Raw genomic sequence first — 16,930 nt, forward strand, 5'->3', positions numbered from 1 at the left:
CCCCAGGTACTAGTACAGTACCTCCAAGCACATGAAGTCACACGAGTTGGCCCCCAGTTATTTCTCAGAGTCCTATGAGGTATTGCACAAACAGTCATGATACATGTTCCTTCTGTCACTTTGTAACACGATTGTTTGCTTCAATCCCCTTCCAGCCTATTCAGTGTGGTTCCCAGCACACGCCCTGCCTGACAGGGCCTTACAGCTGTGGGACCCTGTTGACAATCACAAGAAGCTTTATGCCTATGCATTGAGCTATACTGGGTGCTTCCAGATATAGTGACAAGGGCTCCCACCTCCAGTCTGGCCTTCCTTCCCTGGCTTAGTGCCACCACCACTCCTCCCTCCTCTGCTGTCTCTGCCACTCCAGGATTCCTGACAGTCACCCCTACTCCTGATAGTCTATGTGCTAGAGGGTCCAGAGCTACCTTATGTTTGCTGGATCCTTCAATGCTCCAAAGCCTGGCATTTCTCATGCCAAAGCTGCAAGAATGCCTGGCTCCTCTTCCATGTTTCCCTCTGCTTAGGGAGAGACAGTGGTGTGTGTGTGTGTGTGTGTGTGTGTGTGTGTGTGTGTGATGTGTTATATGGAAAAGGGTCCCCTTAGCTTCTGCATTTCTGGTAGCTTTCCTTCACAACCTCTAAGACTCAGTTGCCTCTCTATTACAGTTTGTGAGCCACTGGTGACATGCAAGATGATTTTTAAAATAAATATTTATTTATTGAGAGAGAGAGTAAGTAGGAGGGCAGAAGGAGAGGGAGAGAGAATCTCAAGCAGACACCAGGTTGAGTGAGGAATTCCATGTGGGGCTTGATCTCATGACCCTGAGATCACAACCTGTGCTGAAACTAGGAGTCAGATGCTCGGCTAGCTGCACTACCCAGGAGCCCCACGATGATTTTAGGTAGCACAGAGATAAGAGCAAGTTTAAAAAGTGAGTCATTTCAAGGCCAATGTCATAAAAATCATCCAGCAAGCAATCATTCGGGAGGCATAAGGATTAATAAGAATCGTGACAATGATATGCAAAGTAACTAAAGTTTGAGAAATGCTGCCTTAAGTAAATTCTTCTCCAGACTCTCCTCAGTCCCTAATGTCAGTTTTCTTCTGGAGGACACAGCTCCATAGTCCACGAAATATGGCTGGAGAAGGCAGATTATAATTTAGGCTGAAGCTGGGTCCCCATCCCCTGACACTGCCTGACACCACCCCTGGGGTCCTCCTCAGTAGCTTCAGTTCTGGAGAATTGGTCATCTTATTTTTTCTCCTCCCATCATTCCCTCCTTGGTCTTTGATTCTTGGAGTTTAAATCATTTCAATGCAATTCAATCCAAAATGCAGTGAGAAGACAGCAGACATAATTAAGTAAAAATAGTTTTTAACTCTCTATTTTGAAATAATTTTAGATTTACATAAAAGTTGCAAAAACGGTACGAAGAGCTTCTCTCTACCTTTCACCCAATTGCATCCAGTGTTAGTCAACACAATGTAACCGTCATACAGTTACCAACACCAAGACATTCACCTTGGCACAATACTATGATGTAAACTACAGACTTTATCTGGATTTCACCAGCTTTTCCCCTAAAGCTTGTCTTTGTTCTAGTATCCGATGCACACGTCCACACTGCAACTTGTCATGTCTCCTAAGTCTCCCAGAATCTTGGACAATTACTGTCTTTTCTTTCATGACAAGGACACGTTTGAAGATGACTGTTGTTTTATAAAAGTGCCTTAACTTCCCCTGGTCTGATGTTTTCCCCGGAGGAGACTGAAATTATGCTTATTTTGGCAAGAGTGTCACAGAAGTGTTGTGCCCTTCCCAGGGAGTGCGTGAAGACTCTGTCTTATCACAAGTGAAGGTGGCATCTGCTGGCTTCTCCCCTCTGATGTTAGTAGTTTGCGTTTTTAATTAATAAATATCTTGGGGGGATAGTTTGAGAAATTAGTTTCTCAAGATTTTGCCCACTAATTTTAGCATCCATGGCTGGATCTTGCCTGCCTGCTTATTACTGTGCTGTTGTAATTGTCTACTTCCTCACTCTTTCCATGTTTATTAAAAATAATTCTGCTGTGAATAAGAGCTATTTCGTCTCCCACATTTACTAATTGGTACTTATTTTATTTCATGGGTTATAATCTCATTCATTCATTCATTCATTCATTCATTCATCTTAAAACATCCCAGTTGGGCTATTCAGAGCTCTTTGGGTGGTGGTTTCAGCATGTTGAAACCCCTATTCGTTTTGGAGTAATTCCTCACTTTACAACCTCTCAGGATTCTCCAAGCTCATCTTGAGTTTTCCCTGCTCCAGCCCTGGAATTAACCACTGCTCTAAATGTTTCTTTTTTACTGGAGAATCATGTATTTAAACCAAGATGTGGTGCTAAAAAGTGTTTATTTCTCCTGGGTGTTATTGCTTCTGGTGCTCCCAGCAGACAGCAGTAGGCAATCACGAATCAATACCAACTATGCACATAAAAAGATCTTGTCTCTCTCTGTCTCTCTCTCTCTCTGTCATCTAAAGACCATGAGTTCATGCTAATACCTCCAATCTTAATCCACCAGTGCACAATTCATTCTAGTCGTTTCCTTTCTCTATTCAAAACTTCAACAGTGTGAAGCCTGGCTTTCATTATCTATAAACTATTTGCTTATCTGTTCAACACTAGAATATACTTAAGTAGACTCAAAATTGCCAACCGTGTCCCTGTAAGAAACGAAGTTTCTAAACAAAGGTTAGAGTGTTTGAGTATAGTTTTTTTTTTTTTTTAACCTAAAAATATCCAGTTTAAATACTGCTTTAAAAATTCAGATAAATTAGTTCTTTTCTTCCCTAATCCCTTCACTGTGGTTAGGAAGGATATTTTGAAACAGAAACTGCCATACCTGAAGATTTTTAAAAATATAAATTCTTTCAGGTGTGCAATCACTGAAATTTATAGCCAACACTCCTGGTCTGCCTCCCAAACCTGGCCTGTACATGGCCTCGCAGCCTTTACTTTTCCCTGAGGCATATAAGAAATGTTTTCACTTTTTCTAGTTTCACTGAGATTCCATCCTGGATCCAGGTTCAGTTTTCCACTCAAATTGACGAGCAGTAGTCAACTGGTTATTTTTGTTTTCCCTAGAGCTGCCTATTTTGCTATATTCAGCTTCTATGACTCTTTGAAGATATATTTATTTTTTATTTTACAGAGAGAGAGAAAGAGCAGGAGAGGGAGAGAGAATCTCAAGCAAACTCTGTGCTGAGCATGGAGTCTATATGACTCTTTGGATTTTTTTTTTTTTTCTGGCTTATATGAGAATCTTGGGTAAGAGCATAGCTATTACATTGGGACTCTTGTTTTAGGGAAGAAGTGAACAATGGAAGTTTTAGGATATCCAAAGGATTCTGCTTCCACTGGCTTCTTGGGTATAGCTCCAGACTGGCTAGGGTGACTAGTATCCAGTATAGACCTAGAAAAAGTTTATTTAGATGAAAATAAAACCCCTCCTCTAGGCCTCAGATCCTTCTAGTAGGGAAGAATGACCCTGTCATTTCCTCGGATAAATCAACCACCACACTGAACAACAGGAACAATAAGAATCCGTGGGAAGACAGGATTCTGATATCTTCTCAGGTATCTTTTGCTGTTCTTACTTCCTTGACTATGGTCCCTCTGATCCCCACTGAGCCATTTCTTGCCCGACTCAGCTTCACCATGCTTGTTGGTGACCACACTCCTGCCTGTTGTCTCTACTCACTTGCTCTTACACCTAGGCATGACCCCACATCCCTGTGTGTTACCCTGTTGCACTCTCGCTCAGGTAACTGCCCTGGTGGTACCTGATGCTGAGCGTGTTCCTTATTGGGCCCAAACAGAACCTGCCAGCCAGGGCATTTCTCTGTACCCTGTTTTTGCTTTAAGTGTGCTTTGCTTGCTTTACTTCTAGGTCAGACTTTTTTCACTGATCTATTTTTCCACAGAATTTTTTATTTCTCTGGTAAAGAATAGTAAGATCTCTTGCTTACCCATCACCACAGAAGTTTTACCTGTAACCCTCTTTCTGTATCTCCGTCAAAATACACACTTGGTAAGTCCTGAGCCTGACTATGAGGAAAATGTGACCCAGGGCCATCATTTACACCGCCATGTGGAGCTACTAGACTTTGAACTTTACTCAATAGCTTTTGTTGAAAGATTTTTATACTGTTTTTAAAATTATTTATTTATTTATTCATGAGAGATGCAGAGAGAGAGAGAGAGAGAGAGAGAGGTAGAAACACAGGCAGAGGGAGAAGCAGGCTCCATGCAGGGAGCCCAATGTGGGACTTGATCCCGGGACTCCGGGATCACGCCCTGGGCCAAAGGCAGACACTAAACTGCTGAGCCATCCTGGAGTCCCAGATATTTATACTGTTTTACTGACTCACAGAATCTGCATTTCTGACTCAAATAGGCATATATTTGTCCTTAAGGGGACAGTTAGAGATTTTGGTCTTAGTGAATCACAAACCACTTCCTGTTGGTGTAAACTAAAGTATTTCTCTCAATGAAGCCTGTGCTCCTCCTGCAAATCTTTGCTTCTGCAAATCTCTAGAAACTTCAAGCAAATCTTTAAATTTATTCATCTCACTCTGTACAAAAAAAGATTATTTACACTTTTTCGGTTACTCTGACCTACCCATTAGAACAGCTCCTAAGTAATTAAAAATTTAGTGAGAAACTATACAAAGAAAAATAAGTTGAATTTCTCTCCAACCTCTTTTCAGACATGGATTGAGGACATGGAGTGAGCACAAGGAAAGAAATTGTGCAAGTAGATAGAGTTCAGCCTTTTGCAAAGGGATTTTTAGTGTAACCACTCATCAAGCTTTATTAGGCTTCTAATCAATTTCTAATTAAAGAAAACATGAATCCTTGTATGACAAGGGGAAAAGGTGATTCCTAAGTGAGGTACTGAATGTCTTATCACTGGAGTTCCCAAACTGTCAAAACAAATCAAAACACTCCCTGGTAATTTTAATCTAGCTTTTTCACAGGCCTTATTTATTTTATTTATTTATTTTTTAGACATGAGAAATCCCAAAAGTTCTGAGTTTTTATTCTATTGCTTCAGATCATTCTGGAACAAGAAGTATGCTTCAGATCATTTGGTGAAAAGATGACTAATGTTAATTTCATTTCAGGTTCTATAAATACAATTTTATATTGTTCATTTGAGATAGATTTATTGCTTTCAGATTTTTGCTCTTGTACAGCATAATAATTGATCACATATTTCTCAGATAAACCAGTAAGGAATATATCACTTTGATACAGTGTGACTGTATAAGAAAAGAAAGTATTTCTTTGTCAAATACTAAACGTAAATTTGTTTAATCAAATACAGTTGGAAGGCAGGTGAGGCGGGAGAAGGAGAATGATGGATGATGACATAATAATAAGACAAGTTCATGTCAATGACCAATTAATGGAAATGCCAGCTCATCAGATGACACTTGTCTCCAGTTTACATAATTAAGTCTGTTTCTCAAGCAAGATCCTCATAAATAAACCCTGGTCTTGCTTTATGTTTTCCCTCCATCATATAAATTATGTTTATGGTTAATCCATTCACAGAACTACCAAGCCAATGGCAATCTTAAAAATAATTCAGCTAACTCCTCGTTTCATATGTAAAGAAACTGAGGAAAACAATAGACATTGTCAGTGTCTTTGGTTACTTTTCAAACTTCTTTAATAGTCTTTGCCTAATTCAAATCACATCATGTTTCTTCATATAACTTTGTTTATATCCCTCCCTGCTTTTAGGAGAGTGTTTATACCATATGAATTAGGTGGGGATGAGGAAGAAATACTTGCCAGTAAGCCACTACCCTTTTTCCCTAAAGATTTTGTGAATGTGGTAATAGAGCCCTGGAGGCAGGATAAGAAAGACCTATTTCCATTATTAGTAGGCTCTTCTTTCCTTCAATATGATTGTAAAATCTAGCAGGTGGTCAACTGATGATTCCTATTCCAGTCTTTTTTTTTTTAACTACTGCATGCTACCTTCTCTGAAACATAATTGAAGTTATGCTTTCCATTTATTGTTCAAGAAGAGAAGCAAGAGAAAGTGTTGTGATACAGGCCAACAATATGGTGCCAAGCGAGGCCCATCATCAAAAGTGCCTTTTCTTTCATAAAATTATCTGAAAGAGGATTTAGCAATTGGGGATAAGAGTCAAAAGGGGGACTGAGTAGCAGTGGGTGGCAGTGCCATGCAGTGGAAAGAGGCTTGGGCTAGAAGTCCAGTCAATCTGAGATCTAATTCAAAATTTGTTACTAATTATATGATGCAGGGTTACCGAGGTAGACTTACTGGGGCCAGTTTTCTTCATCTGGTAAATGAGGAATTGGATGAGATTAGTTGTTATTTGGCTAACGGCCTTCAAGGGCCTTGAACTTAAAGTCTGGATGGGAAACAGGGGGAGGCATACAGACTGAGGAAGATTCACATAGACCTTAGATAAATTCAAATTAAAATTCATTGAAAACATTTTACCAAGTATTGGTGAGGATGTGGAGCACCTAGAACTCATACATTGCTGCTGAATATATAAACCAATTCAATCATTTCAGAAAACTGGCAGATGTAAGCATATATATAAAATATTTATGACTTGTGACCTAGTAATTTAATTCCTGGATAAATACACATAAATGGATGCACATGTCTGCCAACAGACATGTACAAGATTATTCATAGCAGCTGTATTCATGCACACAAAAGATGGCATACAATAGGATTCCGTCTATGCAAGATTTAAAATTAAGCAAACAAAAATTAATCTGTGGGTACAGATATCAGAATAGTGGCTATTTTGGATTGTTTTGATTATAAGAGGGCTACAAGGAAACTGTAAAAATGTTCAGTATTTTGATTGAAATGTGGGAGTGGCTCAGCGGTTTAGTGCTTGTCTTCGGCCTGGGGCATGATCCTGGGGTCCTGGGATCAAGTCCCATTTCGGCTCGTTGCATGGAGCCTGCTTCTCCCTCTGCCTGTGTCTTTGCCTCTCTCTCTCTCTCTCTCTGTCTGTCTCTCATGAATAAATAAAATCTTTAAAAAACTTAAGCTTTTGGCACTTTCCTGTATCTAAGTCATACTTTGATATTAAAAAAGAGAAAAATAGAAATGAACAGTAACAAAAAAAAAAAAAAAGGAAGGAAGGAAGAAAGAAAAAAGAAGAAAAGGAGGAGGAAACATTTTGAGGAGAGAAAATTAAACCACCTGTACATGAACTTCTGCCTAGAAACTGCCACACTGCTGTCTGTGGGTTGACTGATCTCTACAATCCACTTCAGCTATAATTGTCAATGATTGTTTGAACTAGAAAAAAAATAAGGTGAAAATTTGGGAATAGCAAAGTAAAGTTAACACCAACTTTTATGCCCTGATATTATGATTGTCAATGGACCCACTAACAAGAAAATGATACTAACTATAAAAATTCTAAATTGCTGTGTCAAGTCCTCACTTTCCTTCCCCGAAAGCTATGGCTACCTTGTGCATCATAACACTCACTGTAAATTAGAAACCTCATTTTACTCCTTTCATCTGCAGAGACCAGTGCTTAAAGAGGGTGTGCTTGAAATGGACTTTACGATTCAAATTCAGTTGCACAAAATCTTACCACTGTGAGCAAAAATAAAAAAGCTTCCTTCTGGGGCACCTGGATGGCTCAGTGGTTGAGCATCTGCCTTTGGCAGGGCGTCATCCCAGGGTCCTGGGATGGAGTTTGGCATTGGGCCCCCCATAGGGAGCCTGCTTCTCCCTCTGCTTCTCCCTCTGTTTCTCCCTCTGCTTCTCCCTCTGTTTCTCCCTCTGCTTCTCCCTGTGTTTCTCAAGAATAAATAAATAAAATCTTAAAAAAAAAAAGCTTCCTTCTATTATATTGTGATCAGACAATACCTCAAGTTTACAGATGAGCTCTGTGTGGCCACTACAACCAGAGTTCACTTAGGTTAAACTCTGATCCAAACATCTAAGAAATCTAGGAGCAGGTGAAATCAGCATTGTGGAATTTGGTAGGAGGGAAAAAGTTGTCGCTACACATTCAGCAGAATGTCACCTTCTTCCTACTGTAACAGAAGTCCGCAGTCATGCTTTCTAAGTAATTAGAGGATTGAGTCATTATATCTTGGCATGATTATTCTTTCTTTTATATAAATATGGCCTCTAAATTAAGAAAAAATAGAAAAAAAAGAAAAAAATAGTTTTTGTAGAAATAAAGGAAATAGCATCTACTGAGCTCATAACATGTATCCAGGATTTTAACTTCCACCCCTCGTTTAATTCTAAAACATTATTTTCATTCTATAGCTGACAAAAGCGAGCCAGGCAATATAAACACATAGCCCTAGCTGGGGACATGCAAGCTGGGTCTAAAGTCTGGGTCTAAAGTCCATTCTCCTTCCATAGACTCTTTTTAAGGAAGGCACCCTATAATTCACTCTGTTTTTAGAGTCACTCACTGCTTTAGGTAAGTGCTGAAGTATTGGCATAAATGCTAGATCACAAATTCAGTTTTACAAGAAATGTATCTTTCATTTGCTATAAATCAAAGTTCTTTATCTTTGCCTTCATTCTTCTGTTTGGTAAAAATTTGACCTCAGATAATTGAAGATGTCCTCAATTCTGGGCATCCCCATTCCTGAGGTGGCCCACAGATCTTGGGCGATTGATGAGTGTGAAAACTGGTTATTACCTGTGCAGGCTGGCTCTGTCCCATCTCATCAGACCACACAGGTTGTAGCTATGTCATGCAGAGTTCAGGACATTCTCAGTGTGGCTCAACGTCTGATAATTCCTTGATCTTCCCTGGGACTCAGGAAAATTTGTTTGATTTTCTACTCCACACTAGGTCAGGGGACGCCCTGGAGGCTAGCTCTGGCCATGCTGCTATATTTCTCTAACAATCTTAACACTACAGGACTGCATGTATGTGGATGGGGGTTGTTGAGAACAGGGGGATTTTCTTTCTTTCAAGCCTTCTTCTCTTGAATATTTATACTTATTTGGGTCTTCAGTTACTTTTCCCTCATCCTCAGTACAGAAGCTTTGAGGTCTAAGGAGAGGAGAGTGGGTGGAATGCCTGGGTGGCTCTATTGATTAACATCTGCTTTCTGCTCAGGTCATGATCCTGGAGTCCCCAGGATCCAACCCTGAGTTGGGCTCCCTGCTGGGAACTCTGCTTTTCCCTCTCCCTCCGCCCCTCCCTCTCTCATGCTCTCTTCCTCAATCTCACTCACTTTCTCTCTCTCTTAAATATGTGGAGGCCGAGAAAAATTAAGACCATTGCCTTTGTCAACAGGGGCCCAGGACCCATGATTGGGTCCTGCAAAGGATCCTCTGAAAAAGGGGGAAATGTGGGACCCAGGAAATCTAACAAAAATCCCCTACCCCTGGACAAGCAGAGCAGGACTAACTCCATTTTGTGCTACCCCTGCCATCTCATGTAAAACCCCCCACACCACCTGCCTGTAGTTTAAGGCACTCCGTCACCCGAGTTTAGCTATTAAGCACACCCTTATCAGAAACCAGCACACTTAGGAATGCGGGACCTCTGACCTTTAACCAGCCAAGGAATGAGAACCCCTCTTTTGCCCGCCAAACCTGTGCGCCAATTCTAACCAGAATAATAGGCTAGTTCAAATGGTCACTATAAGGTAAATCGTAATTCAATTGGCCACCTGCGTGTGGACCAACATGACTGTGCAACTTTCTGCGTATGTTACAATCTCATTGGCCACTGGCCCCTATAACCCTGCTGTGCTTCTTAGTCTCGGGGTCCAAGCCTCTGCTCTGCTGTATGGAGTATACTTGGACCCAAGCTTGAGCTTGTAAATAAACCCTCGTGTGTTTGCATTGGTGTCGGCTCCTTGGTGGTTTCTCGGATTCGCAATCTTGGGCACAACAAAATACATAAATAAAGTCTTTAAAAAAAATAAAAGGAACAGAGGATGGGTTAAGGTACAGGAAAGGGAAATATTCTCTCTGTTAAATGACACATTCTTTCAAATCATTTTTATTATATGAAGAGTGGCATTGGCTCTCTTAAACTGGCTTGACCGTAACAACTCTTTCTGGAGGCAATGAATGCCCACTTAGAGTGTTGGAAAAACTGGGCTTGTATATACTGTGAAATATTAGATATAGTATCCCTCTATGCTGAGCATATAATCAACACTCAGTAAATATTTAATTGAGGTAAATGAAATATTATAAAAGAGGTCATATATTTGCCGGCCTAGAGAAGTTCAGAGCAGGGTCCTCAGGAAATGGGACATTGATAGACACATTTTGGTGGTAGAAGAAGAAAGAATCTGCAATTTAGTAGAACACGTGGAAATACACAATATAACACTTCTGTGCATAAATTTCATTTGTCTCAGTACAAAGGAATGGATTCAGGGCACCAGTAGCCCCACTTCTTCAGAGACTCATTGCCTTCTTGGTTGTTAGTCCTCTACTCATATCAAAATTTGATACAATTTACTTTAGCAATAAAACTAATTTGCATAAACATGTTAACTCCCAAGTCATTTGAACTTTAGCATTTTTTTCTTTAGTGTTGAAATGAAAGGTTTGTATCTTTAATAAAAGATTTTCATGTGTTGGAGCGGTAGTCTGAGAGATATTATTAGGGCTGGAACGGACTTCTTGTTTCAAAAATCATGCTGTACCTGAGACTTGCTTTAAAATTAAAGATACTTCAGTAATTATAGTTTATATGTGGTGGTTCTGGTAGAGGAGGGGGGTGGAGGAAACTGGAGAGTGAAAAGCCTAGAGTCATCCCACTTGTTTCTTTCCTTTCACATCAGTTAACTGTAGTTTCTTTTCTTTTTTTTTTAATTTTATTTATTTATTCATGACAGATAGAGATTGAGAGAGAGCGAGGCAGAGACACAGGCAGGGGGAGAAGCAGGCTCCATGCAGGGAACCTGACATGGGACTTGATCCCGGGTCTCCAGGATCACACCCTGGGCCAAAGATGGTGCCAAACCACCAAGCCACCAGGGCTGCCCCTGTAGTTTCTATCATTCATTCATTTATCCAGACACTTATTGCTAGGTATTGTTGCTAGCATTCAGAAACAAGATTGGTAAACGGTGGTCTCGACCTGGGAGAACTTACCGGCTAGTGACAGAGACAGATGTGTGAACACAAATTTCAATAGAAAGTAGGTCATGGGATAGAGATCTGAACAGAGTGCTACACCATCCCGTTGGAAATATAGCCATGTTTAGGAAAACTAAGAATGTTTTCTAGATGCATCTGGGTGGAGTCTTGAAGAATGAATGTGTTTCTAGGTGAGGGAGAGAGGGAAAGAGAAGAGGGACACACCACGAAGAAGAAACTGTGTGCAAAGACAAGGGTTATGAAAATAAATCGTGCGTGTTTAGGGAAGGCATAACTAATTTGATGTGGCTGGACCATGGGCAGTATGGCAGGTTATAAGACCAAAAATGTAGGTTGGTGTGCATTTAAAAAGGGCTTAATAGTCCACATCAATGACATTAACTTCATTCTGTGGACAATAAAAAAGACCTCAAAAGTTTTTAAGCAGAGAAGTGACATGAGCAGGTATACATTTTTAGGAAAGGTTGTACTCAAAGTGTGTAAGGGATGGTTTAGAGGGAGAAGGTGGTAGAGGCAGCAAGACAAGTTCACACAGGAGCCAGAAGAGAAGTGCTTAAAACAAAACAGTTTCAGAGAACATATGAAGAAAGATTTGGAAAGAGCGTAAAGAATTAGAATAAAAAGGACTTGGTTTGAAAGGGTCTCTTTTCTTAATTTGGGTTCTCTGAGCAAACCTGAGATGAGGACCTGAGTGGATGAAGTACCTGTGTGCTGGTAGGGGAACAAGATGTGACAGCGATGGATGCAGCCAGCAAATAGCACGCCATCACCAAGTGTGACCACAGCCACATCTCCCAGGGAAACCCTGCAGAGCCAAGCAAAACACATTCCTCAGAAGGATCATACTGTAGAGGGAGGGATTAGGGCACTTAATATTTATTTCTTCTTACCTTCAAGTGGGAAAATGGGGAGGCAAAAGATACACCACATTTGTTTGTAGAGTGAATAGGATGCACGAAAGTGTCAAAACAAGTCTAAAAGCTGTTAAAGTTATTGCTGAGGACAAAAATGAAAGTGGTTGCTTTAGAAATAAGACCAAAAAAATTAACAATTATTTTTTTGGAGAATTTCGACCAAAAGAAATAATTGGTTGAGAGAGAGAGATTGAAGATGAGAGAGTCTTGTGATAACTAAGGGAAAACAGTTTCCAGAAATGTTGGAAGTGCATGGGATCAAAACCACAGCTTTGGCCACTGGCAGTAGATCCAAGAGAATAGGATGGACATTTCTCCCTCTGAAGTGAAATGGAGAGAAGGAAAGATGGGCGGGTATGAACACATTTTGAGGTACAGGGAGGTCCACTGAAGGAGCTCGTGTCTAGTGGTTTCTTTCTTTCTTTCTTTCTTTCTTTCTTTCTTTCTTTCTTTCTTTCTTTCTTTCTTTCTTCTTTCTTTCTTTCTTTCTTTCTTTCTTTCTTTCTTTCTTTCTTTCTTTCTTTTCTTTCTTTCTTTCCTTTTTTTTTTTGTCTAGTGGTTTCATTTTATGTTCAGTAATGTATATAGATGAACCTAAGAGAGAGACTTGTCTAAGTCACAGACAAGATGTATGAGAGCTGAAAATTATCTATTCATCACTGTATCTTCAGTGTCCAGCAGTGTGCGTGGAAAATAGCAGACTCTCAGAAAATAAGTTATTAAGTTGCATGAATAAATTAAAAGTGGGGCATTCTATCACAGTAGGAGGAGTCAGAAATATGTGGGTTCAAATCCCACCTTGCTGCATCGCATTGAATAAATTACTTAGGTGTGCATTCTTAGGACTCTCATGAAAATTAAATGAATGAATGAATGCATAATATTTGATACACAGCAAAATAAAAGTAATTATATATTATTTGTATTCTGCTTATTATCTTAATGCTCAAAATAGTCAGTATCCTTGATATTGGGATATGCACTTATCTCTTTATTTTAAAGAGAAGGCATTTGTAAAGATTGTAAAGGAAGGCATATATTAAAGTTTAGCTTTTTAGTAGATGCCTCTTTAGTGTTATAATTTTCTACAGTAAAGCAAGAGTGAATTATTTGAACAATCCCCTCCTAATGTAAAATATATTTTCTCATCCTATTAGAATTAAAAATTGCATCCAAAATTTGAAAAGGAGGTTACCCAATGTTGTTGGATTTTAGAGCTTCCCTAAACGTAACCCGGTGCCAGGAGGGAGAGTTAATACCACAGAAAACAGAATTAATATACAGCAGGTTTCTGAGAAGTTTGAGAAAGGACAAAAATCAATAGAGTGAGGTTTAATCAAGATAAATGGAAAGCAATTGACTAGGGAAAGACGGAACCTGAAGAAAAAGAATTAAAAAAGAAGTGAAAGCCAGAAAATTATAGGTTTGGAGTCATTAATGTGGTGGGAAAAGCACTAAGGTGATAGTCATCAATGAATTTGATGTGGAGCAACATTGAGGGGCTACTGAGAAAAAGGGTGCATGTCCAATGAGAAATTATTAACTGACATGTTGTATATATGACCTGGGAAATAACCATCTTTTCTTTTCCCTACAGTGATGAGTCCAAATATAAAATACAATATTCCATTTTTCTATGGCTCTTAGCTTGTATTCCTTGAAATGGCTTTGAGATATTTTTAAAAATACAACAAAAATACCCCCCCCCCCCGCCCTGATCCACCTGGAGAATTATAAGGCTTGTCAGATCACACTGGATCACTCCTCTTCCTCACACATGCCACATCTCATCATCCTGTACCTTTCCTTTTTTCTTTCCGCTGCCTGGACCTACCTTACTCTGGTTCTAGATATTCAATTCATTCTTTCCTCCAAGCTAGCCTCAAATGTAATCTTACATTGGTGAAGACTGTTTTGGATTCTGCTGCTGTTTCCAAAATGCCATGCTGCCTTCCATTTGATTTTCCCATCCTGAGAAGCAGGACAGGGTTGGAGGAAAGAACTAGGACAGGAGAGAAAGTTGAGGGCCAGTGGGTTAACTTGGACAAGACCAAGTCTAGAGATTCAGATTTCAGAATCATCTACATTGAAGAAAGCCCCAATAGACATGGTCATGAAGTAGAAGGCACACTCTATGAGAGATGTTTTGCACAATATGGAGACATTTGGGGAGATGAATGACCTCCACAGATCTCCTTGAAATCATATCACTAGATCTCTGCACCAGTTATCAACGTATTGCCTACCAGCTCAGGTGCATGAAAAGGGGGGCCAGAATGTAAAACTAGATAGCTAACATCATTCACTTAGCGGTTCTTTCTTGGAACATGAATTTAATACTTCATCAAGGAGCAAGAGATGGGGTGTACCCTTGCCAGGAGACACAAGAGTACCAGGAATGTTGCTCCTTCTCTAACACTGCATGACATAGAAGGTGTTGGCGTTGGCTGGCACTGCACCAGGAAAGGGCTCTGTGGAAGGTTGAGGGCCCTGGCATTCGCGTCATATGATCCAGCGGATCCTGTGATACTATGGGTGTTAATGGTAGGGAAAGATTCAATGTGAATTTCATGGTAAGCCCCAGTGAGAAAATACTAACACAGTCCCTGGAATTTGAAGCAGGGCCATGTAGCAAAGAGTTATGTCACTTTAGAGACGCTTCCTGGCATGTTACTGAGCCCTGGTGGAGACTGAAAACTTGATCACGCGGCATCAAATGACTGTATCTAGAACTGTTCATTGAGAGCTGCATTATGTTGGATCGGCAGAGTCAGAAAGTCTGGCGAGCCTAGTAGCAGGCGATCACAAGATGGGAAAGTACATCTGGAAGAGTCCCTAAAGGGCCAGAGGACATGAGCAAGCTGAAAAAACAGGTCTCCTAGACACCTGTACCAGGAACACACCCCAGCCCTTTTGGGGCCCACTCCCATGGGCATATGGCAGGTCCTGTGTAAGTGGAGGCAGAAGGAGGAAAAAGCCCGTTTGGTTTATGAAGGAGTCTGGGTGGTGTGTGTGAAAGCTGAAAATGGCTGGCAGCTACATGACAGCCACATTCAAAGGTGGCTTTGAACACAGCTCGGAGAGCCAATCCTCCCTGCGAGCAGAGCTGTGAGCAGCGCATTCCACTCTTTGTGACATGAGAATATTTGTATATTCTGGAGTAGGTTAAAGCTCCTTTGTCTATTTGTAGCACTTCGGCAAGTTGTGGTGTAAAGAATAATTAAATTCTCTCTCTATAACAAGCACTGCCCTCTTCCTCGAATTGTACTGGATTCACAGCACAAATTCATGTAGGTGGCTTAAGTTAGAGTAAAACAAAGATTAGTGTGAATATACGAAAGCGTATCTTGGAAACGAATGCGCAGCAGGAACAATTGTGCCAGGGATAGAATGTCACTGGGGCTTTTGTCTCCTCTCTGCTCTTGCCTTTGCCTTCCATCACCCGTCCTCCTTCTCCTCTTCTTCTTCATCCTCCTCTTCCTCCCTCTTCCTCCCACTCTCCTTCTCCTCCTCTCCTCCCCTCCCGTTTCCTCCTCCTTTCCTTTCAGGGCCAGCCTCCCCTCCTATGCTCAATTCTGCTACTGAAGCTGTAAAACAGCGGTCATTAGCTCTCAAAGAATGTCTCTTCTGTGACCTTCTGATGATCTGAAATTGTATTCCCAAGTCCAATTGGCCTAGGGAAGAAGTTCATTGGCCCAACTATTTTTCACCCATGGTCCAGTCAGCGATGGTCCATGAACTGGACTCATATAGTATCAAGTCATTGTTACCATGCAGATGAGGGGAGAAGTGAATGCTGTTAGGGCCAGGGTGGGGCCGGGGCAGAGGTGGCGGGGACATGGCTGTGTAGGCAGTCCATTTTATTAGATGCCTATTTGCTTTCATCTGGTGTGGACACTTCTTCCAAAATACTTGGCTCTTGGGATACCTGGGTGGCTCAGTGGTTGAGCATCTGCCTTTGGCTCAGGGTATGATCCTGGAGTCCCAAATTGGGCTCCCTGGCTGGAACCTGCTTCTCCCTCTGCCTATGTCTCTGCCTCTCTTTCTGTGTCTCTCATGAATAAATAAATACAATCTTTAAAAAAGTCACAAAATACTTGGTTCTTTACAAATATAAATGAATCGGATGATAGAAAGGCCCTGTTCTCAATAAACATGGCAGCTAAGGCTCTTGTTTCTAGGATTGCCCCACATGCCACCCCTGCTTGCAGAAATCACAGCTCTCAATCCTGCCACTGCCAATTCCTTCCACTTTCTGCAGATCTGTTTACTGGAATTGGGGAGTTTCCAGCTGGATACAGGGAATGGATTACTGGCAGGTAACTGTATGTCTTAGGCAACCTTGGACCTTTGCAGGATTGGGAGCCATTTTCTGATTGCTTCAGGCCCAGACAATGGGAATGACCAAGGAACATTTCTACTTATTTTGGGGTGGGTGGGGCACAGCAGAAGGGGCTCACAGGTGTTCTGTCCAGTTCTCTTGGCCTTGTCATTGAGGGAGATTTATTATAGATTTAGTTAACTTTCACTACTCGTTTACAACACCGTGAGTTTTCACTTTCTTACTCTCTTAATGTTGTGAAAGTGGAAATGAGGCTGGTTTTCATCCCTAACAGGAGCCTTAAAAAGTGGGTATGGGTTACAGTCCACCATTGAACAGCTGGGGCTTGACCTGCATGGCCCACCTACACGTGGATGTTTTTCCCATCAATGCAGTAAGTACTGTAAATGTATGTTCTCTTCCTTATGATTTTGTTATTAACATTTCTCTTCTCTAGCTTGCTTGATTGTAAGAATATAGATTATAATACATATACAAAACAAAATGTATTTTAATCAACTGCT

The 16,930-nt window shown here is 40.8% G+C and overlaps 2 long non-coding RNA genes across 5 annotated transcripts in view; one reads left to right on the forward strand and one right to left on the reverse strand.

The window, feature by feature from the left end:
• LOC144285036 (uncharacterized) overlaps positions 1 to 16,930 on the forward strand; it is a 115,431-nt gene that overhangs the window by 98,101 nt on the left and 400 nt on the right. For 2 of the 4 annotated variants that reach the window (XR_013353421.1, XR_013353420.1), the window contains one exon: positions 16,702 to 16,800. The exons of 1 other annotated variant lie outside the window; for it this stretch is intronic. This is a non-coding gene — a long non-coding RNA (uncharacterized LOC144285036). Of the gene's footprint in view, positions 1 to 16,346; positions 16,405 to 16,701; positions 16,801 to 16,930 lie in introns of all 4 variants that reach the window. One more of the 4 variants, XR_013353424.1, reaches the window with a different exon arrangement.
• The window catches only part of LOC144285039 (uncharacterized), a 101,500-nt gene that overhangs the window by 40,777 nt on the left and 43,793 nt on the right, over positions 1 to 16,930 (reverse strand). The gene's annotated exons all lie outside the window — the stretch shown is intronic.

The sequence above is a fragment of the Canis aureus genome, chromosome 15 (assembly GCF_053574225.1).
Source record: "Canis aureus isolate CA01 chromosome 15, VMU_Caureus_v.1.0, whole genome shotgun sequence".
Taxonomy (NCBI): domain Eukaryota; kingdom Metazoa; phylum Chordata; class Mammalia; order Carnivora; family Canidae; genus Canis; species Canis aureus.